At 46.5% G+C, this 25,487-nt stretch overlaps 1 long non-coding RNA gene across 1 annotated transcript in view; it reads right to left on the reverse strand.

Annotated features, from left to right (window-relative positions):
- LOC142301573 (uncharacterized) overlaps window positions 1-25,115 on the reverse strand; it is a 34,248-nt gene extending 9,133 nt beyond the window's left edge. The window contains exon 1 of the long non-coding RNA XR_012752837.1: window positions 25,033-25,115. This is a non-coding gene — a long non-coding RNA (uncharacterized LOC142301573). The remainder of the gene's footprint in view (window positions 1-25,032) is intronic.
- Window positions 25,116-25,487: the final 372 nt, after the last annotated feature.

The following is a 25,487-nucleotide window of genomic DNA, read 5'->3' on the forward strand; positions in this document are numbered from 1 at the left end:
ACATCCATCTCCACTCCTCAGGTGTTATGTGTGGAGTTTGACCCATTTCCCGACGGCTTAGGTGATGCAGGTACTCAACAACTGCCCTCTTCTGCTCACATATCCTGACCAACATGTGCAGAGTTGAATTCCAACGCGTGGGGACATCACACACCAGTCTGTGAGCCGGAAGATGCAAACTGCGCTGAAAGCCGGCAAGGCCGGCTGAAGCAGTAGGTGACTTTCGAAAATGTGCAGACAGGCGGCAAACTTTTACCAGCAGATCAGACAGCTCTGGGTATGACTTTAGAAACCGCTGAACCACGAGGTTGAGCACATGGGCCACGCATGGAACATGTGTCAGCTGGCCTCGCCTCAAAGCCGCCACCAGGTTCCGGCCATTGTCACACACGACCTTTCCTGGCTTTAGGTTCAGAGGTGTGAGCCAGTGATCTGCCTGCTGTTTCAGAGCTGTCCACAGCTCTTCTGCATTGTGGGGTTTGTCACCTATGCAGATTAGCTTCAGCACAGCCTGTTGCCGCTTCGCCGAGGCAGTGCTGCAGTGTTTCCAGCTTGAGACTGGTGTGGAGGGTACAGTGGATGAGGATGCGCAGGAGGAGGAGGAGGCTGAAGAGCATGACATTCCGGAGCTGTAGAGTGTGGGTGAAACACTGACTGAGGTAGGGCCTGCAAACCTTGGTGTGGGAAGGACGTGTTCCGTCCCTCGCTCAGACTGGGTCCCAGCTTCCACAATATTAACCCAGTGTGCCGTCAACGAGATGTAGTGGCCTTGCCCACAAGCACTTGTCCACGTGTCTGTGGTTAGGTGGACTTTGGGTGAAACAGCGTTGTTCAGGGCACGTGTGATGTTTTGTGACACGTGGTTATGCAACGCGGGGACGGCACACCGGGAGAAATAGTGGTGGCTGGGGACCGAGTAACGTGGGACAGCTGCCGCCATCAGGTCGCGGAATGCTTCTGTCTCCACCAGCCTAAAAGGCAACATTTCCAGCGCAAGCAGTCGCGAAATGTTAGCATTTAGAACTGTGGCATGTGGGGTGTTGGCAGTGTATTTGCGCCTGCGTTCAAAGGTTTGCTGAATGGATAACTGAACGCTGCGCTGGGACAAGGACGTGCTTGATGATGGTGTTATTTCTGCGTAGGCAACTGCAGGTGCAGGACCGGAGGAGGCTTGTTCGCAGGCAGCATGGACAGGGGATTGGCTCGCATGCACAACCAGCGAAGACGTAGCAGTGACATTAGCAAGCACTGCTCCTCGACTCTGTTGTACTTCCCACAAAGTCGGGTGCTTGGCTGACATGTGCCTGATCATGCTGGTGGTGGTCAGGCTGCTAGTTTTGGTACCCCTGCTGATGCTGGCACAGCAGGTGTTGCAAATGGCCTTTTTAGAATCATCTGGAGCCAACTTAAAAAACTGCCAGACTCGGGAAGACCTAACATTTGTACAGGCACCTTGTGTCGTGTTGTTGTTCCGGGGAACGGTTGCCTGACTTCTGCCTGGAGCCACCACCCTGCTTCTTACTGCCTGTTGGGATGCTACGCCTCCCTCCCCCTGTGCACTGCTGTCCTCGCTCTGCATATCCTCCTGCCAGGTTGGGTCAGTTACTGGATCATCCACCACGTCGTCTTCCTCTTCCGCACCCTGCTCCTCCTCCTGACTTCCTGACAATTGTGTCTCATCATCGTCCACCCCTTGTTGAGACACGTTGCCAACTTCGTGAGAACGTGGCTGCTCAAATATTTGGCCATCTGTACATACGATCTCCTCATGACCCACTTCAACATGAGCTGGTGAGAGGCCAGAATGTGCGAATGGAAACGTGAACAGCTCTTCCGAGTGTCCAAGTGTGGGATCATTAATGTCCGAGGACGTGTACTCAGCCTTGTGGTAGGAAGGAGGATCAGGTTCTGAAATGTGCGGTGCAGTATCACGGCTACTGACACTTGACCGTGTGGAAGACAGAGTGTTTGTGGTGGTGCCAATCTGACTGGAAGCATTATCCGCTATCCAACTAACAACCTGTTGACACTGGTCTTGGTTCAAGAGCGGTGTACTGCTGCGGTCCCCAAGAATTTGGGACAGGACGTGCGAGCGACTAGATGTGGCCCTTTGTTGTGGCAAAATTAGAGCTTGCCCACGACCTCGGCCTCTGCCTGCACCACCATCACGTCCACTTCCTTGTTCCTTGCCAACGCCCTTGCGCATTTTGCAATGCTGTGCTGACGTGTATTCACTAGACTTGGGCGTTATATCAAAGTTTGTGCAAATCGTGCACCTGTACGCTGCCACCGACAGGCACACACGTGCGGTTTTTAAATGCAAGCACGGACGCACTAAGAACCTAACAGGTTTTAGGAGCAAAAATTAATGACGAGAACTCTGACACTATCAGCCACTGCTGACTGACGTGTATTATACACTACACTTGTGCGTTATATAATAGTTTGGTAAAAACGCACACAAGTGCACCTGTACGCTGCCACCGACAGGCACACACGTGCGGTTTTTAAATGCAAGCACGGACGCACTAAGAACCTAACAGGTTTTAGGAGCAAAAATTAATGACGAGAACTCTGACACTATCAGCCACTGCTGACTGACGTGTATTATACACTACACTTGTGCGTTATATAATAGTTTGGTAAAAACGCACACAAGTGCACCTGTACGCTGCCACCGACAGGCACACACGTGCGGTTTTTAAATGCAAGCACGGACGCACTAAGAACCTAACAGGTTTTAGGAGCAAAAATTAATGACGAGAACTCTGACACTATCAGCCACTGCTGACTGACGTGTATTATACACTACACTTGTGCGTTATATAATAGTTTGGTAAAAACGCACACAAGTGCACCTGTACGCTGCCACCGACAGGCACACACGTGCGGTTTTTAAATGCAAGCACGGACGCACTAAGAACCTAACAGGTTTTAGAAGCAAAAATTAATGACGAGAACTCTGACACTATCAGCCACTACTGACTGACGTGTATTATACACTACACTTGTGCGTTATATAATAGTTTGGTAAAAACGCACACAAGTGCACCTGTACGCTGCCACCGACAGGCACACACGTGCGGTTTTTAAATGCAAGCACGGACGCACTAACAACCTAACAGGTTTTAGGACCAAAAATTAATGACGAGAACTCTGACACTATCAGCCACTGCTGACTGACGTGTATTATACACTACACTTGTGCGTTATATAATAGTTTGGTAAAAACGCACACAAGTGCACCTGTACGCTGCCACCGACAGGCACACACGTGCGGTTTTTAAATGCAAGCACGGACGCACTAAGAACCTAACAGGTTTTAGGAGCAAAAATTAATGACGAGAACTCTGACACTATCAGCCACTGCTGACTGACGTGTATTATACACTACACTTGTGCGTTATATAATAGTTTGGTAAAAACGCACACAAGTGCACCTGTACGCTGCCACCGACAGGCACACATGTGCGGTTTTTAAATGCAAGCACGGACGCACTAAGAACCTAACAGGTTTTAGGAGCAAAAATTAATGACGAGAACTCTGACACTATGTGGACTGTTTTAGACTGTGTACACCAGCCCCAGATATGATGAAGGCTGGTATACGGTCACCACTAGGAATGGCTATATACCCTGCCTGCCTGCCTGCCTGCCTGTATACTGCTACAATAGTCCTGACAAGGACTCTTTTGGTCACTAGCCTGTATTCCGACCTGGCTATACCCTGCCTGTATACAGCAACAATAGTCCTGAGAAGGACTCTGCTACTGTACTCCGACCTGGCTATACCCTGCCTGCCTGTATACAACTAGAATAGTCCTGAGAAGGACTTTTGGTCACACTGTTTGCAGCCCTGCTACGGAAATAGCTATAAAGGGCCGCAAACCTTTCCCTGAAGCAGCGACACTCTCCCTGCACTGACTGTCTGGATAGCTGTGAGCAGAGCACAGCGCGCCCGCCGGTATAAAGGCTCGGTCACGCTGTGCAGGCCGGCCAATCACTGCAATTCCACAACTAACAGGGCTGTGGCATTGCAGTGGTCTGCCAGCCAATCCCTGCATGAGGGCTGGCTCTCAAAAGAGCGCCAACATGCAGAAATGAAGACCACGAGTACCGCACGAGTATCGCGAGATTACTCAGTCCCCGCCGAGTAGACCGAGTACAGTGATACTCGTGCGAGTACCGAGTAGTAACAAGCATGCTCGCTCATCACTACTGACTACGTCTTTGCTTGCTACCTTTTACTACTGCGTGCTCTTCTGGTATTGTGACCCTCGAATTGTGCCCTGACTACGTTTACACCTTATGATTATATGTGACCTCCTGTTTCCAGACCCCAGCTTTCCTGACTACCCTTCCGTTCATGCGACCCCATAAGGTAGTGTCAAGCATTACAGTAGCATTGTGCGTACCATTAAAAAAATGGTTTATCATCATGTAATGCACTGTTGGGTTCAGTCCACCGGAGCATTTACTTATTCCTCCTGAATGCTTCTAGAACATGCATATTTTCCAACTTGGTTTAACAGTGCAAGACTATCCATATTCTCAGTTAGAGGTACTAACACTGTCTTTATCCAAAGCTTTAGTGTGTTTGCTTAGAAACATCATATTTTATATCAATATTTATTTTATATAAAATATTTCAAGAAAACAGACTGTATTTTATATTCTGTGGTTCCTTTAATAATTTTTTGTAGCATATTGTTAATTCAACTGTTTGCATTATTTTAGGGATGTTCTGGAAATGGCTGTATAAGCACGCTCCCAAACATAGCTCATCAGCAATAAAAAATAGTAAAACACTTCAAGGAGCAAATATAAGGTGATAATAATGTTTAAAATGAGGGTATTTTTTGTTTTTCATCTTTTTGAAGAATTAACTAAAGCCAACAAAGCAGAAACTATAGTCTCAAATTAAACAAACATTTAACAGGCAGTTGCAACTGTTTTCTAGATGATATGGTAAATAGTTCTTAAGGAATGCATTTTATTCAAACACTCGCTGTGAAGCACAGTCGTCTAATCCCTTTACTTATGTGTGATGACATTTCTAAGTAAAAGAAACACAGGAAATGATACATGTAGCTATTGAAGAGAAAAATCATTTCTTGCTAAGGAAGTGATCATAAAAATCTGCTTTTTTTTCTGTGGAATTAGCAAAAGAAAAAATCCAGTAAATTGTAAATTCCCCCGCTAACCTAAAAAGTCTGTGATGTGGTAAAGATCTATGTATATTGATTCATATTTTGCACACATCACAGATCATATAATTAGCACAATGTCAAATACTGTTAAAATAAATTATGTCCTGTGACGTTCATGGATAATAATTTGAATATTGTACAGTGCAGCAATTTCCTAATTCTGTTTCAAGTATTTTAACTTTTTATCTTTACCAATGGAAAAAGAACACAGTTACCCTAAGGCAGTGCTAGATTGTATAAGTAAAGCTCTCTATATAGCAGAAATTTTGAATAACCAAAAAGGTCATTCATGCCAAATGACAGATTGCCATCTCATCCACAGAAGAACAGAACAGGCCACAGATGATGGGACAGATAGGTCCGTGATTGCATATTTCAACCTATGACACTGTTATCCAAAGCAACAATTTTTACTGGACATTTTTGATAGTCAACCAGTTACATCCAACTGGTCAGAAATGCCATTTAATGTATGACCAGCTAATTTTGCTTTGACCCTATGTCAGGACTGCTTCTGCCATAAAATAGGGGATCTGAGGTTATGCTCAGGGGGCCAGCATTTTCCAACCCATTGGATTGACATACAGTCACTTCACTACATTTTGCGTTCAATATTGTATTCACTATTTTAAGATGTGAATACAATTGAAAAAACTAGCAGAATTCTGGCACCACAGGGGCAGAAAAGCGCTAATTAGCTCATTGTCCCAATGTGTCGACATGCAGTGGTGTCACGCTCCCCGGGGTTCGACGCCATCCCTCACTCACCGCTCCGGTCCCTGGTCCTCCTGCCCACTGTCACACAGCTCTCTCTTTTTCCTCTGCGTCCTCCATGCTTCCTGTCCCCCGCTCCCGGCGTTCCTCTGCGACCAAGGACACACTGTCAGGCTCTCCTGCATCCTTGGCACCGCTTCCTGCTCTGATCTCCGGCACTCGGGCTTCGCACATGCGCATTAGGACGCGCGCGCGGTCATTGACCTCCTCTTAAAGGGCCAGCGTCCCAGAAACAGGATATTGCCTAAATCAGATACAAGGTATATTAGGATCTTCCTTCCATGTGGGCGGTGCCTGTTCAATGAGTTTCCGTAAGCTAGGTATTCAGGTCCCCTTGTGCCGTGCATATATCTAACTCTGTCTCCTCCGCAGAGCCTGTCTTGCTACCGTAACCTGGTCCTGACCACGTGATTGCCCAGGCGGGCTTCCAGTGACTGTCGGCGGGGAATACCACCACCATTCCATCAATCAGTGCCCGTCTCTGATCCCCGACTTCGCCCGGCGACCTCAACCTTCACGCCCAGTTACATCCTGATCCCGACTGGGGCTCCAACCCGGCACCTGCACCGGATTCCCGCATTGTCTCCAGGAACTCTGTGGTCCCAGAGACTTTGTTCCACCCGTCCCCTGAGGGACGCTGTCCCTGCACCGCTAGTACTCCAGCTACCGTGCATCTAGGCCCTCTGGTGGGGTAACCGGACAGTCTCTGTACAGGGGTTAGCTCCGGGTTGCTTCACTGGGGGAGTCCGGTGCACAGCCCAGAGCATCCACCATCAAGACATATTAAGTGGCAGGATGAGGTGATATTATCATGCTACTTAAGTCACCATAGTACCACAGAAGATGGTAGGAAAAATAAGTGCTTTGTAGGAACTGGATGCTAACTATAGGCAAGTGGAGAGGTTAGGAAGGGCACAGTATAGAGAGGAGCAGTATAGAGAGGTAGCATAGTAAAGAAAATGGCAGTATGGAGATGGGCACAGTGTAGAGGGACTGTCAGGGGACAGTATAGTGTTGAGGCAGTATAGATAAGAGGTATGGTATAGAAAGAAAGTGCAGAGGAGACAGTATAGAGAGAGGATAGTATTGAGAGAGGACAGTATAGAGAGGAGGCACAGTATAAAGAAGGGTAGTGTTATGGAAAATAACAACCTGGCAGTTCTGAGAACAAGTCTCTGTTCTGATTAAGCAATTTTCGACACTGCTGCTTTTCAGTATGTGACAATGTCTCTGACACCTTCACTTCTTCCATGTTGGCTTCAGACTTAGCCCTCAAACACTGAGCTTCCATGAGTTCCCTACCTTGCCATGGCTTGATCAAATTGACGTGATACACATGGTAGGGCTTCTTTCTGACTGGTTGGTGAACTTTATAATTAACTTCAACAATCTTTTGGATCACTTGGCCAGAAATTTGCTTTCTGCGGTGAGTACGAACACCTGTACACAATCTCCAGGGCTGAGCTGTCTCACTCTTGCTGGACGATTGTACACTCTCGACAAGGCCTTTTCCACCTGGAGAAGTAGCTCTCTCATGATGGGCATCACTTCAGCAATTCTTTCTTGCATTTTTGCCACATGCTCGATTATACTCATGTAAGGTGTAACCTCTGCTTCCACGGTCTTTTTTTGCTGTTTTAAGGGCTCAGCGGATTTGTCAGCCATACAACAGCTCAAATGGTGAAAACTTGATAGATGCCTGAAGGACGATAACAGGTATGGAATTAGACAGTCCCAGTCTTGACCATCCTTTTCTATAACCTTCTTTAGCATGGCCTTCAAGTTTTTATGAAACCATTCCATGAATCCTTCCATCTGTGGGTGGTATACCGAGGTCCTGAGTTATGTGATTTTCAAGGCTTTGCATAATTCTCTCTTAACCTTCAACATGAATGGGGTCCTTTGGTCCATCAAGATCTCTTTCAGCAGTAAGGTTTGGAAAAAGATTTGGACCAGTTCTCCACCTATACTATAAGCAGAAGAGTTTCTCAATGGTATTAACTCCGGTTACCGAGTAGCATACTTCATGACCACTAAGATATACTGATACACTCTGGCAGGCTTGACCTGGTGCCCTAAATGCATCGCAATACGATCAAATGGGATCTCAATGATGGGTAATGGCACTAAGGGGCTATGGGAATTAACGACTGGAGCTGATAGCTGGCAAGTGAGACAGGAACTGCAATAATTCTAAACACAGGTCTGCAAAAGTAAATTTTTTTAGAAAAGTAAGAGATAACTTTTATATACCGTATTTTTTGCTTTATAAGACGCACCTGATTATAAGACGCACCCCCAAATTTGAAGAAAAAGAGATTATTTTTTTTAATGTTAAATGGGGTCCGTCTTATAATGCCAGTGTCCATCTAACAAATCATATAGGGTATATGTCTCTTATAGCCCCCCATCCTATAATTAGCCCCTTAATCTGGATATGGCTCCCTTATATTGAATATAGCCCCCTTGTGCTGATACACATCCCCCTGTGATGCCACATGTCCCCCTGTGCTGGCACAAGTCTCCTATAGCTGGCAAAAGTCTACTATAGCTGGCACAAGTCTCCTGTAGCTGGTACTGATCTCCTATGGCTGGCACAGGTCTCCTATAGCTGGCACAAGTCTCCTTTAGCTGGCACAGGTCTCCTATAGCTGGCACAGGTTTCCTATAGCTGGCACAGGTCTCCTATAGCTGGCACAAATCTCCTATAGCTGGCACAAGTCTCCTATAGCTGGCACAGGTCTCCTATAGCTGGCACAGGTCTCCTATAGCTGGCACACATCCCATACAGCTGGCACAGGTCTCCTATTGCTGGCACACATCCCCCTGTGTTAGATATGGCCCCCATGCTGCTGCCCATAGTAAAATAAACACTTTACTTTACCTTCTCCAGCGCTGTAATCCCTTGCATCTCCCTCTTTGCTGCTGAGCTCCTGCACTTCCTGGTTCTCGGTGCCGTTCATGTGATCGGCACAGCAGAGTGACATGATCTCTGCATGCCTGATCACAGCGGCAGCAGTGAGATCGGGGAGACACCAGGAGACACGCTGGAGCAGGTAAGTAAAGCTTTTTTATTTTAGGATGGGCAGCAGCATGGGGGCCATATCTAACACAGGTGGGGGTATGTGCGATCAAAGGGGGGCGCAGGCAGATATAATATGCGCCGCTCCCCAAGCTCATTGCCACGTTGCGGTTTCAGCACTACGGTGATGGACAGCGGCAGTGCATATTATATGAGCGGGAGCAGGAGATCTCCCGCTGCAGCCTTCACCAGCCTCTACCAGCCTCCACCAGCCCCCAGCAGCCCCCAGCACCGCTCCAGAGTTGCCCCCACCTCCCTTGGACCCGTATATTCGGATTATAAGATGCACCCCCTACTTTCCCCCAAAATTTGGGGGAATAAAAGTGCATCTTATAAAGCGAAAAATTCGGTACTTTAAATTGCTGAACTCAGTAAAAATATAGAAAAAAAATCCATCACATGCAGTTTTTCACAAACACTGACTCCATAGAATTCCAAAAGAATAGAATTCCATAGGATTCCAAATGGAATACTTGCCATACTTTTTTAAAGATGGTGCTGCAGTGTTTTGCAGTGAAGTTGTTATGGTGGGTGATGTAGCATTGGGAATGGAATGACTAAATTGGCCCTCAGGCTAGAGGAGTCTCTAACTGTCCTTTATCACAGAGGTACACCTGATGGTGATGAGGTCTGGACCACCAGTGTAGCCCTAACTCCTGAATAGCCCTGGTCTAAAACCCCGAAACCACCCACCTAGGAGAGGGCCGAAATTGGAGTGGTTAATCCCACACAAAAGACAGGCTGAGGAATAGCCAAAGACATACTCACAGCAATCACTCACAGAGGTTTAGACAAAAATGTGCTCAGGAGATAAAGAAAAGGAAGGAAATAATAAATGACAAAAGTATTTCCACAACACACCAGACTTGCATACAGCAGTACCCCAGAAGCTGGATCACCATGCACAATGACTGGAATCGCATAAGCTATTATCAGCATGGAAGAGCATTTTCCATCATCTTTTGAAGGGTGGAAGTGGCCATGATAGGTCTCCAGAAACCCAAGCAGCAATTCACTGGCCAGTAGGAATTAACTCCTGCTAGACTGATCACGAGTAAACTGACAAATTTGCATCGCCTAGCTCTAACTGAGCAACTCAAAAAGCACCAGGGTGTGTGTCATACTCTGCAGTGTGAACAGAGTCAGAAGACGCCATGACACTTGGTAAGTTTAGACGCAAACATTGTTTGACAGATGTTCCTGCACTGATTGAAAAAATTTGACAATGAGTACAATGTAAGCAAGTTGAGACTCTTGATTCAACCCAAAAAAAGTCTGAAAGCTGTGCTATTGTACAATGGCAGCAAGTATGCTTTAGGCCTGCAACACACATCCGTGCCTCCGGTACGTGTTTGGTACGTTTTTGCACATAACGGAGACATGGAGACCCATGTTACTCTATGGGTGATGGCACACACACGTAAAATCACACGGAACGTGTGTCCGTGTGGTAAGTACGTGTGTGCGGTTTTCTACACGGACGACATGTCCGTTTTTGGCCGGCAGCACGCAGGCACGGACCCGCTATAGTCTATGGGTCCGTGCCTGCACGGACCGCACACGGAGTATGTCCGTGTTCAGCACGTTTCGTCTGTGTGCGTTTTTAAACGAGCGATCTATTTTTTTTTCTTTATTATTAAAGTCAGTCTACTTACCTTTTTTTCTGCTGTTCTCAGTCATACTTACATTGGCGCTCGGTCTTTTTCTTCCCCCGGCTCATACTTACCAATCCCCGATCACCAGCACTGCGATGGACCAGCTGTGCCGAAAATACGCGGCTTCAATTCATTTGAAAATGCCGGCCGCTCATTAATCAATCTACTATTCCCTGCTTCCCTCGCCCACAGGCACCTATGATTGGTTGCAGTGAGACACGCCCACACGCTGAGTGACAGCTGTCTCACTGCACCCAATCACAGCAGCCGGTTGGCGGGTCTATACTGTGCAGTGAAATAAGTAATTAATTAAAAAAAAACGGCGTGCGGTCCCCCCCAATTTTGATTCCAGCCAAGATAAAGCCATACGGCTGAAGGCTGGTATTCTCAGGATGGGAAGCCCCACGTTATGGGGAGCCCCCCAGCCTAACAATATCAGCCAGCAGCCGCCCAGAATTGCCGCATACAATAGATGCGACAGTTCTGGGACTCTACCCGGCTCTTCCCGATTTGCCCTGGTGCGTTGGCAATCGGGGTAATAAGGAGTTAATGGCAGCCCATAGCTGACAATAAGTCCAAGATTAATCATTGCAGGCATCTATGAGACACCCCCAATGATTAACCGGCAAGTTAAAGTTAATAAACACACACAGTGAAAAAATCCTTTATTTGAAATAATAAACAATAACAAATACCCTCGTTCACCAATTTATTATGTCCCAAATACCCATCCATGTCCGGCGTAATCCACGGAGGTCCCGCGTCGCTTCCAGCTCAGCTACATGAAGGTGACAGGAGCTGCAGAAGAACACCGCCGCTCCTGTCACCTCCACGCAGCAACTGAGGTGAGTAGCGCGATCAGCTGAGCTGTCACTCAGGTTACTCGCGGCCACCGCTGGATCCTCCAACTGTGACAGCAAGTCGCCCGAGTGACAGCGATGAAGTCACAGGTGAATTGCGGTCTTGGGGGGAGGATCCAGCTACCCACGGGTAACCTGAGTGACAGCAGCACTAATTGCGCTGCTCAATTCAGTCACTCAGGGGATTAGCGGTCACCGGTGAGTCCTTCACAGGTGACCGCTAATCAGTACGTGACACAGACAGAGCCGTGGTATGACAATGAAGTCGGGTGAAGTTCACCCGAGTTCATTCTCATCGCGCAACTCTGTCTGCTGTCAGCCGACATGTATCAACCACATTTTACATCACACACACGGACATTCCACATGGACATTCAACGTATACATACACGGGCATTTTACACGCACACACGGACATTTTACACGCGCACACGGATAGCATACGCCATCACACGGATGACAAACGTACCGGAGAAACACCCATAAAACAACGGAACACGGACCCGAAAAATGGACCATGTTACACTTACGTTTTTTATGCGGAAGTGTGTTTTAGGACTTAGTACTTGGAGGGCATTCTGTGCACTTGAAGGAAAGATATGAGAAGTTTTACTTTATTCTCAAGAAACTTAACTACAAGGATAAAGGATGGTTCACATGTGATGATCATAAAGTTCTCTCTTTGCTCCTTTGGCAGCAAGGAGGATACACAAATAGAGATGGGTAAATCATATAGAAAAGTACACTAGGCGACTGATTAAAATTCAAAATCCTTTGAAAAGCAAACTTGTCCATTGATTTTAAATTTTGCAAATACAATAAAGGTGTTTGAATTTTAATCAGTCACCTAGCATACCTTTCTATGTGATTTATTTTAGTCTGCGCTGACTATTTTGTCCTTGTCACGACCTCACCGCCAGTGGATCCAGGGGAGGCGGCGAGTGTCTTAGAGAAGAGTGGACCCACTGCACCACAGGGGGAACCCGGACTTACCCTTTAGCAGATGGAGGGGCTTGACTAAGCGCCTGCCGCAAGGCGGGACACCAGGTGCCACTCCTAGGCAGAGGCGTATCTAGGGGGAACTGGCGGGGCATCTGGCCCGGGCGCAGTGTCAGGGGGGGCTGTCTGGCCAACTGATGCAGCACTGAGTCTCCAGGGCAGCCAGGGCCGGCTTCAGCACACATCAGGAAGGGCGGTGATGTATGCTGCGGCCCCTGGGCCGAGTTCCGGTGACTGTAGCGCTCATGCCAGCAGCCGCAGTTCCATGGCTGCAGGCTCTTAAATCCTCACCTGCACCCAGCTTTCACCATCGCGTGTAGGGTCTAAGTTCATCTGTGGGCGGAGCTAACATGCATCATGAAGCTGGTCACGCCCACTAACCTGGAAGGAGCCCATACATTCTAGGCTCAACCCACAGATGAAGAGAGGAGCCGAAGCATTAACATCCCGACGAGCTGTATGTCCTGTCCTCCCAGTGCTGTATACACTTCAGAACTTTCTATCCCCCACCCCAGAGCTGTATACCCTGCAGAACTGTCTATCCCCCACCCCAGAGCTGTATACCATGCAGAACTGTCTATTCCCCCACCCCAGAGCTGTATACCATGCAGAAGTGTCTATCCCCCCACCCCAGAGCTGTATACCATGCAGAAGTGTCTATCCCCCCACCCCAGAGCTGTATACCCTGCAGAACTGTCTATCCCCCTACCCCAGAGCTGTATACCATGCAGAAGTCTCTATCCCCCCAGCCCAGAGCTGTATACCATGCAGAACTGTCTATCTCCCCACCCCAGAGCTGTATACCCTGCAGAACTGTCTATCCCCCACCTCAGAGCTGTATACCATGCAGAAGTGTCTATCCCCCCACCCCAGAGCTGTATACCATGCAGAACTGTCTATGATCCCCGTGCTGTATACCTTGCAGAACTGTCTATTCCCCCACCCCAGTGCTGTATACCCCCAGAACTGTCTATCCCCTGACCCCAGTGCTGTATACCCCCAGTACTGTCTATACCCCCAGAACTGTCTATCCCCTGACCCCAGGGCTGTATACCCCCAGAACTCTCTATCCCCTGACCCCAGTGCTGTATACCCCCAAAATTATCTATCCCCCACCCCTGTGCTGTATACCCCCAGAACTGTCTATCCCCCCACCCCAGTGCTGTATACCCCCAGAACTGTCTATTCTCCCCACCCAGTGCTGTATATCCCCAGAACTGTCTATCCCCTGACCCTAGTGCTGTATACCCCCAGAACTCTCTATCCCCTGACCCTAGTGCTGTATACCCCCAGAACTGTCTATTCCCTGACCCCAGTGCTGTATACCCCCAGAACTGTCTATCCTCCCACCCCAGTGCTGTATACCCCCAGAACAGTCTATCCTGCCACCATGCCATACGCTAATGAGGCTCCAGCCTTTATTTGTGATAGTGACTAATTGTCATTATTAGGCCTCAGTTTCACTTGTGCATTGCTTCCCATGCAAGAGCATCAGATGCAATGTGCTAATGACCCTTGGCTCAGGCTATGCTGCGAGCCTGTGATCCGATCTTGTGATCGGATCACAGGTACGGACAAGAGGAAGAGAGGGGGTAATTCTACCCCTTCTCCACGGCCTGTCTCTGCGTACATCGTTCTGCACTCTGATGACATCCAAGTGCAGTGCGATGTTTCACACGCTCCCGTAGACCTGTATGGGTGTGTGAGCTGAGATTCGCTGCCAAATGCAGCATGCTGCAATTCTTTTCTCATGCCAATATATCATGAAAAATCAATCGCAGATGGACATTGCCCCATAGTTTTACATTGGTGCAAGTGCAATTCGATGTTTTATCGGATTGCACTCGTCTGTGCAAAACGCAAGTGGAACTGAGGCCTTACTGTAGTTCCTGTAAAGTCCGCAGTCTGATGATGATTGATAACTCCCAAGTATCTCCTTACCATTGTTAATAGGAATCTGTCACCAGGTTATTGTTCCACTATATGAATGCAGCATAATATAGAGACAGAGACCTTGATTCCAGCGATGTGTCACTTACTGAGCTCTTTGCTGTTATTTTGATAAAATCAATCTTTTCTCTGCTGCAGATCTAGCAGTCATACAGAGCTGATGAATATGCTGGATTACATGGCAAAATGCCAAGCAGTCCTGTAATGATAATCTACTGCTGATTAAACAGTGATTTTATCAAAACTACACTAAGCAGCACAGTAAGTGACACACCGCTGGAATCAGGATCTCTGCCCCTATGTTATGCTGCTCTCAGATTAGGTGTTAAAATCCTGGTGACAGATTCCCTTTAAGGATGTACTGGAAGTTGTAGATTCCTGCAATTCAAATGTGTATATGTCTGAGCTGACATTACAATTCATGTACCATGTACTGCTTGTGGTTCTGATTATGTATTTCTATACTGATGAGGGTTTTGATGCTGTGTTTTTGAACTGATGGGGTTATATGGATGTATTTATGTACTGCTGGTGGTTCTGATGATGAATTTCTGTGCTGCTGGTGGTTGTGATGCTGTGCTTCTGTATTGATGGGGGTTCTATTTATGTATTTCTATACCTCTAGTGGTTCTGGTGCTGTTATTAGCTCTGATCCTCTACACAAGTAACAATACATAAATTGTGAGATTGGACAACCCCTTTACTTCGAATTGGGCTACACTGCTTAATTTTATAAGTAAAGTCTTGTCCAGGTTTGAGATGAAAGTTTCCAGTCACTCTAGGTGACTGCAGGCCTCTAAATTCTTACAATACATGCTCTCCACACTATTAGGATTCTCCGATGCCAGTAACGTCATGTGACCACAAGTATGAGATTTTTATATTTCTGGTCACATTCTGATTTGACGTGTCTAGCCTCACTCAATTCATTTTCATTGAGAGAGCCCACACATGTCTAGTCAGCATATGACCACATGTATGTAAATCACATACTTGCAGTTTCGTGACCTCCCACTCTCACCGCCGGCACCAGAGAATCCTGACAGTGTGCAGTGTGAGAATTCAGAAGTCTGTAGTCACATAGAGTGACACACAGTGACTGGAGATTTTTATCTTAAACCTGGAGAAGCCCTTTACTTATAAAATTAAGCACTGTAGCCCAATCAAAACAGCATGTAATATACTCACTGTCATAATTCAGGTCTGCTTCTGGTTCCAGCAGACACCACATGGCTTCTCCACTCATATGTGATTTTGATACTTGATTTAAGACAATTAGCTTTTCTTCCTATGTTTCTCTTTATATATCAACAAGACATTACTCCCACCTGGCCAGAGTCCTACTCCGCACTGATGAGGGGCAATACCCTGAAACAGCTGTCTGTGGATGGATACCTGGCCTTTGTATTTCCCTTGTCATATCTTTTAACTTGTCAAAAAGTTGGATATTGACCAAAAGGGCCACTTAATATGGTGGTTATGGTGGTCTCCTAAAAAGAGCCACTCCTTGGCTGGGTCCTTCCCGGAGGGATATCTGGCTGGTTTCTGTGTTGAGACTCCTAACAGAGGCTCCACAGACTTTTATGATTTGCCTCTTTATATATCAAAAGAATTATTAAGAGCAGCTCGTTATCACGTGACTAAGTGTGCAAATCACATATAAATAATTGATCACATGAGGGGGGGGGCGCCAAATGTAATTCTTTTCCCGGGTGCCGGAAAGCTTAGATACACCTCTGCTCCCAGGGCAAGGGACCAGAACTGTGGCAGCTGAGTGGGCCAGGGTGACAGCCGGACTGGGGAAGTAGAACACACAGCAGGGACCTGAACAGGAACAGGCAGGGTAAGCACCAGCAGACATCAGGCACAAGACACCAGGTGTAGGACGTCAGGCATGGGTCCACAGGCATAGGTCATAGACATCGGGTAAGGCTCCAGACATCAGGCAGAAGTCATCAAACACCGGACATCAGGTAAGGCTCCAGACATCAATCAGAGCTCATCAGACACTGGACATCAGGTATAGCAAGCACGGACCGCAACAGGGGAGTGCAGACACAGGCATGGACCACAGCAGAGTAATGTCGGCACAGCAGATACATCCAGACTTCATATAAAACACGTTTATAAAACATGACTTTATTCACAGGACATGGAAGGACTTCGGATACATCACTTGGCAGGATAACAAGAAACACAGCAGGGCTATGGGTACATCACAAGGCAGGATATCAGGGTACATCACATGGCAGCATATCAGGGTACATCACATGGCAGGAACACAAATGCAGAGGAAAAGCAGAGGATCAGGCTGGAATCCAGGGGAAATGCTAGTAACCAGATACGCCAGTCCCAGAATATGCAGATACCTGAGCACGCTGGGACAATGATTAACCAGACTGCAAAAAGGATACCAGCTTCAGACAGGTGACCGGACTCAGGGAGTTAACTGGACTTAGGATTAGAAGACCCCAGTCCTTCAGGAATACAAGAAACAGGACCAGGCTGGAGTCCAGGTGGATTGCCAGAATACTGGACTCAGGAACAGAAGACACCAGCCCTTCAGGAGGAACACATACAAAAACACAAACAAAATGCTCTGCCCCCCCAATTAGGGGGAGGAACCTTAAATAGCTGGTGCCTCCCAGCAATAAGCAGGTACACTGCACAAGGTACAGAGGGACGCCGACATCCCTAGTATGCCGGCATGACAGTCTTGCCTTAAAATTTGGGTGTTGCCAATAATTATAATGAATAAGTAGGGGTAGTTTTGTTTTAGACAAATAGAGATGGCAAACCCACAGATATTTGGGTTTGGCGGGTCCAGTCAGATTTTTTAAAAAAAATCCAGTCCGGACTGGACATGAACCCAAACATCTGCCTAGACACCGAACCCCATATAAGTCCATGTGTACCTGAACATTGTGCTTTAAACTGGTGATAGAAAGGGATAGGCGGATAATAGCAGGACAGTTATACTTACTGAGTCTCTCGCGCAGCTGTAACACTAATTACAGATCCGATAATTAACTCTCATACATTTGTTCACAATACCTAACAATCACCCAAGTGATTTATCAGTCTATAATTTTAAGGGATAGGTTAATTTTAACAGTGAGAGATAGAATATCCACAATAAAATCCAGAAAATCACATTGTATATATGATACAAATTTATTTGCATTTTGCAGAAAGAAATAATTATTTGATCCCCTATTAACCATTAAAGGGGTGGTTCACCCATTTTTTTTATTGTCTCTATCATAAACTTACCATTTCAGCCACTGCAAAAGATTATGGGAGTTGTAGGAACTGAACTCAGGAAGTCAGGAGAGAGATTAACCCCATCTGAGCTGGAGCCAGCAATGAGGATGTGCTGCTAGAGCATAATAAAAGGTAATATTGCTCAAATAACATAAGAGATGTGTGGAGAGGCACATACTAGCAATATTTATGAGAAAAAAAAATCAGTTTTGGTAACTGGACAACTTCTTTAAGCGCTCTGGCTCCTACCACTTAGACGCTCCTAATTAACTCATTACCTGCATTAAAGACAGTTGTCTTAAATTGTGACCTGTATAAAAGACTCCTGTCCACAGACTCAATCAGTCAGACTCTAACTTCTACAACATGGGCAAGAATAAAGAGCTTTCTAAGGATATCAGGGACAATATCATAGACCTACATAAGGCTGGAATGGGCAACAATCATGAGGAAGGTGAGAGATCAGCCTAAAACTACACGGGGAGGAACTTGTTAATGATCTCAAGGCAGATGGAACCACTGTCACCAAGAAAACCATTGATAACACATTACACTGTAATGGAGGAAAATTCTGCAGTGTCCGCAAAGTCCCACTGCTCAAGAAGGCACATGTGCAGGCCCATCTGAAGTTTGTAAACCAGGCTACAGCCGATATAGTAGGGGTACGTAGTCAGAAAAACATACCCTTTAAAAATTAACTTTAAATACTAAGATTAAAAAGTCAAAGACCAAAAAAAACAAAAAAACAAAACAATAAGGTAATTGCAGGGTGTATAATAACAAATGCTAGATCGGAGATAGAATCAACTGGCCCTAAATAAGCCCTACCCAATCTCTCCCTACCTAGCAATGGAGGGTATGATGCCCTAGGGTTATGGCGCCCCAATTCACAGACGGGAGACCCTAAATGACCCTAAATAACCCTGTAAAGGCCAAAACAAACACCATAAAATCAGAAAGTAACTCCCATCAAGGTGTGATGGAGAATCAGAGTAAATCACTTATCTGTAAATGTCCAAAGATGCAGTCCCGACGTGTTTCCTCCCAAAGATGCCAGGGATTCATCAGGGGACAAAACCAGGGGGTAAACAACCAATGCAGGAACCTCCCTGGGGTACCAAAAAAAGGGTGCATGAAGGTGCATGAAGTTTGCCAGTGAACACCTGGTTGATTCTGAGAGTGATTTGTAGAAGGTGTTGTGGTCAGATGAGACAAAATTGAGCTTTTTGACTGCTATTTACCCCTATTTGACTGTTGCCCTGAATAATACCTGATTCATTTTGTTACGTTTTGAATTTAGAATGTGGATTTAGTTGCAAATTCTGAAATGAGTGTTGAGTGGTTTAACATTAGCCTTTGTGTGCTGGCACTATGGGAAAATAAAATAAATAAATAAGCAGCTATTATGGTGCTGTTGCCTCAGAATATAACAGTTGTATTAATTCACAGTCACGCTCTGAGTGGTGATGATGAGTTGCTACAACAGTTCACTGGAGATCAGTTGAAATTTGCATTTCTATTCCCAGACTGAGACTATCACTTCCATTTTCAATCTTGTACATCAACAGTTGAGCAGTACACCACAATCGAATTAGGCCTTTTTTGTACCAGATAAAACTGGGTCTCTATCTTGATTGGCTGTGTTATGCTGTGATGCCCTGACAAAATCAGGGTGTCACAGATGACTGCACCCCTCTTCCAAGTGCAGGCTTCCTTCCTCTTTGACCCTCCAACACAAACCCCACATCTAGGTACACAAAATCAGCCAGCAAAGCCTAGTCCCTATCCATCACAATAGGGACACACCAATGGGCGGGGCCAAGCAGATGGTGACGCCCACCTAGGGGTTCTGAGGTGTGATGGGAGGGGCGAGTGGCCAGAGAGTCAGACAGAGAGTCAGAAAGGGACAGAAGTGAAGAGAGGAGTGTGAAGTGACAGGGTAGTCAGGGATTGGAGCTCCTTGACTACCGGACTACTGACAAACTGACTAGGTGGCAGTTGGCAGACAGGGCCACAGGTGATGGAGATCCAGTCGTGGGAGACCTTAAGTGGACCGGGGCAGGGTTGTAGCCCGCCGGTATTAACAGCGGGAATCCGGTCCGGAGGCCATGCACAACAGGGTAGCTGGACCCTAGAGCAAGGACAGCTTCACGCACCTAACTAATTGACCAGCCGGGGACAAGATTTCAGGTCTTGTCCCACAGGAGGCCCAGATAGAGCGATATGGAAGCCCAATGAGGGGGATAGGGCTCCGCAATTGCCTGCTAAGATCCCACAGGTCAGTTCTCGTGGGCTACAGCTCCTACGGACAAACACACTGGGAGTTGACTTCCCCGTTCCAAGCGGAGTAGTCAAAATCAAGGACACAAACCTAAAGTGCAGGAGGAAGGGACCCCTGTTTGCTGTACCAGGGTGTGGGACTCAAGCACACCCCTTCGGAGGCTACCGGTTGCCGGTAGTTTGGTTTACCATATGGACTCTGTGTGAAGTTATTTTAGAACTGTGAGTACACCAACACCACACGGTCCAACCCTGCAGATTGCGCTTTGCAGCACCATCCCACCTGTATTGGGGCCCCGGGACAACACCTCCCCTACCCGTGGAGGGGATAACATCCGGCTGCCCCACTCCATCGGTCCTGGGTATCACCTCCAGCGGCAGCAGCGGTTTCACCAACCATCACCCCACGGGTGGCGTCACTGACAAACCTCCCCTGTATATATAAATCCCCTTGTTCACTTACGGCTGACAGACGGGTGCTCAGGCCCGGGTCCAGCTTGCCCTCGAGCCACCGCAACGACCCCGGATCCGAGCGTCTCGAGCAGCCCCCTGCCGTGATCTGTCCCCTGCCCGCAACAATGCCATGTGATCAGATTGATGCAGGGTATTATAGAAAAGCCTGTTACGCGCCAGACACTACTCAATCCTTCACTGAAGTATGCAGTATGTGTAAAAGATCCTTACAAATTGAATTTCAAATTGTTCAAATTCATGTGGAACTGCAGATTTCATGAAATTTAAAACAAATTTTATCCTCTGTAGATCGATCAGCTCATCTGTAGCTGTACATATTCTCAGTCTTGCATCAGACTGTGCTCCACTGGGAAACACTTATCTCCAATTACCGATAAGTGTGCTTCCCATCATTGTACAAAGTATGATCCGCAAGGATTAACTGGGATGTTATGTCAAAGCTGCTGGGCATTATGGAGACCCCTACCCGGATTTGACTAACAACATTAACCCACTCTTTAATACTTTGTAAGGAAGTAGACAAAGCAGAAGATGCACTGAGTTAATACCGCACAGTGTCGGCAAGTGAACATCTCTATCTGCTGCTCAGAGAGAGGACAAGTAGGAACCAAAGAGTGAAGTGCATGTGTCTTCAGGGAAGAAATTGGAAGTGATGCTAGGTCAGGTAACAACTGTTGCGCAATTACTAAATATAAAAGGCCGAGAGGGAAGGGCCGAGAGGGAAAGGAGTCGTGCCTGCACCTGTAGCAGGATAGTCTTATGAGCAGCAGAGTGGGTTTACTGCCACAGATCCCAGAGAAGATCCTAAACTAGATCCCAGAGAAGATCTGAGACCAGATCCCAGAAAAGACAAGAGACCAATTCCCAGAGAAGAGCCAAGACCAGATCCAAAATAAGATCCGAGATCAGATACTAAAGAAAATTTGACCAGATAGAGCCAGAGTCAAAAGGGGTAGAGATGACCAGGCCTTAGTGGATGATCATCTGTTGGAGCCATCACTTCCTGCATGAATTATTATTATTTATATATAGAGCACCATTAATTCCATGGTGCTGTACATGAGAAGGGGTTACATACAAAATACATACACAAGTTACAGAAGACAGACTAGTACAGAGGGAAGAGGGCCCTACCCTTGTGGGCTTACATTCTATAGGATTTTGGGGAGGAGACAGTAGGTGGGGTGTAGATTGGTCGGGCGGTGGCTCCACTTGGTGGTTGGGCGGCGGCTCCGCTCGGTGGTCGGGTGGCGGCTCCGCTCGGTGGTCGGGCGGCGGCTCTGCTGGTTGGTCGGGCAGCGGCTCCGCTCGGTGGTCGGGCAGCGGCTCCACACGATAGTGAAGCAGTGAGATCATTGTAGATTATAGGCATTTCTGAACAGATGGGTTTTCAGGTTCCGTTTGAAGCTTGCAAGGGTAGCAGATAGTCTGATGTGTTGAGGCAGCGAGTTCCAGAAGACTGGGGATGCTCGGGAGAAGTCTTGGAGTCAGTTGCGTGAGGAGCGAATGAGAGAGGAGGAGAGAAGGAGATCTTGGGAGGACCGGAGGTGACGTGTTGGAGTGTAGTGGGAGATTAGTTCGGAGATATACGGAGGAGACAGATTATGCACAGCTTTGTAGGTCAGTGTTAGTAGTTTGAATTGGATGCGGTGGAGGATTGGGAGCCAGTGGAGGGACTTGCAGAGAGTGCAATAGTACCAAGCATGGATTGAGGCCGATCTTCAGAGAATGAAGGTGATCAGTGTGCCGAGGGTGCAAACTGACTGAACTATAGAGAATTGTGGCCTAGCAAATAGAATTGTCAACCCTGTTGTGGCCAGTGTGACATTTTGTGTAGCCTAAAGAGTGAGAACAGTTACGGGTACAATAGCAAAGCTGACGTTTCCTGGGTTGGGGTGTTAAGCCTAAAACATTAGAAATAGTAACCATTACTTTATGATTAAAATAGAACTATACTGAGTAAAAAGCATTGTATTGATATCCGGTTAATTTGAATTGCTGTATTTTGCTTGCAGTATATTGTTTTCCTTGCTAATATTATGTTAAATGAATAAACCGTTATTAGTTTAGCTACCACTATCTCCTCATTATCTGCGCTGTTGCATCCTCTTCCCTGTTGTTAACAGCTTCAGAAAGGGCGAAGTTTTATTTTCTTTGCGAATCCCGAATAAGAACTTAGGTGTTTGAATTCGCATGGAACTGCAATATTCAAGAAACTCGACTGGAACTCTGTCCTCTGAGGATTGAGTTACTCATCTCAAATTATTTACATCTGACACATATTACTCAAGCATTACATACTTGTTGGACATATCACTTACACATTATTTGCATGTGGCACATTCACTTACACATCACCTTCATTATATATATACTAGATGGTGGCTCGATTCTAGCGCATCGAGTATTCTAGAATATGTATTATTATTATTATTATTATTTATTATTGTAGCGCCATTTTTTCCATGGCGCCTTACAAGTGAAAGAGGGTATACGTACAACAATCATTAACAGTACAAAACAGACTGGTATAGGAGGAGAGAGGACCCTACCCACGAGGGCTCACAGTCTACAGGGAATGGGTGATGGTAAAATAGGTGAGGACAGAGCTGGTTGGGCAGTGGTGTACTGGACTGAGGGTTATTGTAGGTTGTAGGCTTGTTGGAAGAGATGGGTCTTGAGGTTCCTCTTGAAGCTTTCCACGATAGGGGAGAGTCTGATGTGCTGAGGTAGAGCGTTCCAGAGTATGGGGGAGGCACGGGAGAAATCTTGTATGCGATTGTGGGAAGAGGAGATGAGAGAGGAGTAGAGCAGGAGATCTTGTGAGGATCTGAGGTTGCGTGCAGGTAGGTACCGGGAGACAAGGTCACAGATATAAGGAGGAGACAGGTTGTGGATGGCTTTGTATGTCATGGTTAATGTTTTGAACTGGAATCGTTGGGCGATAGGAAGCCAGTGAAGGGATTGGCAGAGTGGCGAGGCTGGGGAATAGCGAGGGGAGAGGTGGATTAAGCGGACTGCAGAAATTAGGATAGATTGGAGAGGTGCAAGAGTGTTGGAAGGGAGGCCAGAGAGCAGGAGGTTGCAGTAGTCGAGGCGGGAGATGATGAGGGCATGCACTAATGTTTTTGTTGATTCTTGGTTAAGGAAAGCACAGATCCAGGAAATATTTTTGAGTTTTAGTTGAGGTGAAGAGGGCTTGGATGTGTGGCTTGAAGGATAGAGCAAAGTCGAGGGTTACTCCAAGGCAACGAGCTTGTGAGACTGGGGAGAGTGAGCAACCATCATGTTTGATGGAAAGGCTTGTTGGAGGAGATGAGTGAGGAGGAGGAAAGACAATGAACTCTGTTTTGTCCATGTTAAGCTTTAGGAATCGTGCAGAGAAGGATGAAATAGCAGACAGACATTGTGGAATTTTGTTTAGTAGAGAGGTAATGTCAGGTCCAGAGAGGTAGATCTGTGTGTCATCGGCATAGAGATGATACTGAAAGCTGTGGGACTCTATGAGCTGTCCCAGGCCGAAGGTGTAGATGGAGAACAGCAGTGGTCCAAGATCTGAGCCTTGGGGGACACCGACAGATAGGGCGCGAGATGAGGAAGTGGTGTGAGAATGGGAGACGCTGAAAGTTCGGTCGGTTAGGTATGAGGAGATCCAAGATAAGGCCAAGTTTGTGATGCCCAGAGAAGAGAGAATCTGTAGTAGGAGGGAGTGGTCTACTGTGTCGAAGAGGATAGGTCAGGGAGGAGGAGGAGGATAGAGTAGTGTTGCTTGACTTTGGCGGTTAGTAGGTCATTGGTGACTTTGGTTAGGACAGTTTCAGTAGAGTGATGTGGTCGGAAGCCAGATTGTAGCTGGTCAAAGAGGGAGCAGGAGGAGAGGTTTGAGGATAATTCAAGATGGACATGCTTCTCCAGTAGTTTTGAGGCATAGGGGAGAAGGGATATGGGGCGATAGTTTGACACAGAGGATGGGTCAAGGGAGGGCTTTTTGAGGATGGGTGTAATGGAGGCATGTTTAAAGCATGACGGAAATACACCACTTGTTAGTGATAGGTTGAAAAGATGGGTTAGGGCTGGAATGAGGACTGCGGTGATGTTGGGGATGAGGTGTGATGGAAGCGGGTCAAGTGCACAGGTGGTTAGATGTGATCTTGAGAGTAGAGTGAAAAGATTGTTTTCTGTCATGGTGGAGAAGCTGGATTTATATGTATGAATATGTATGTAGGTTATTTATGAAGATTTAAGAATAATGCAATGAATATACAGGGTAAAATATATACATTATCATTAAATGTTAATGTTCATAGAACTTAATACAACTGAAAGAAATTATTAAACAGATCATCAAAATATATAAACTATTACATGAATATCTAACTGTATTTAAATAAATCATTGGACTAAAGAAGTACATCGACACTATAATATATTAGTTAAATATGTCAACCTAAAATATTTTTGTACACCACATTTCTTGTTAATACCTTTTGACTATCTAAAAACAACTTTCCTTGTAAAGGCATCTCCCCTCCATTTGCTCTCTAACACAGGTTCTGTGACAGTCTGTGTCACGTTGCTACGGCTGCAGTCGGGTAACTAAGGGGCCTGCCCGCACCACTCCCTCAGCAACACCCACATCCAATCCAGAGGCAGCTGAGCAGAGAGGTGGGCAGGACATGCCGAGGAGGAAATAGGAGTAGGTGTGCTGGAGGCACTGATTGGTCGCGGGCGGCTGGCATGACCAGTCAGTGACACGGGATTTCCGTTACAGACAGACAGAATTAGACAATTATATATAAAGATATACAGTATATGCCACAGATCACTTACACATGACATATATATTGCACACATCACTTACACATTAAATACATGTGAAACACATCACTTGTACATTACATTCATGTGGCACACTTACCTGCATGTGGCACAGATCAAT

The sequence above is a fragment of the Anomaloglossus baeobatrachus genome, chromosome 4 (assembly GCF_048569485.1).
Source record: "Anomaloglossus baeobatrachus isolate aAnoBae1 chromosome 4, aAnoBae1.hap1, whole genome shotgun sequence".
Classification (NCBI taxonomy): Eukaryota; Metazoa; Chordata; class Amphibia; order Anura; family Aromobatidae; genus Anomaloglossus; species Anomaloglossus baeobatrachus.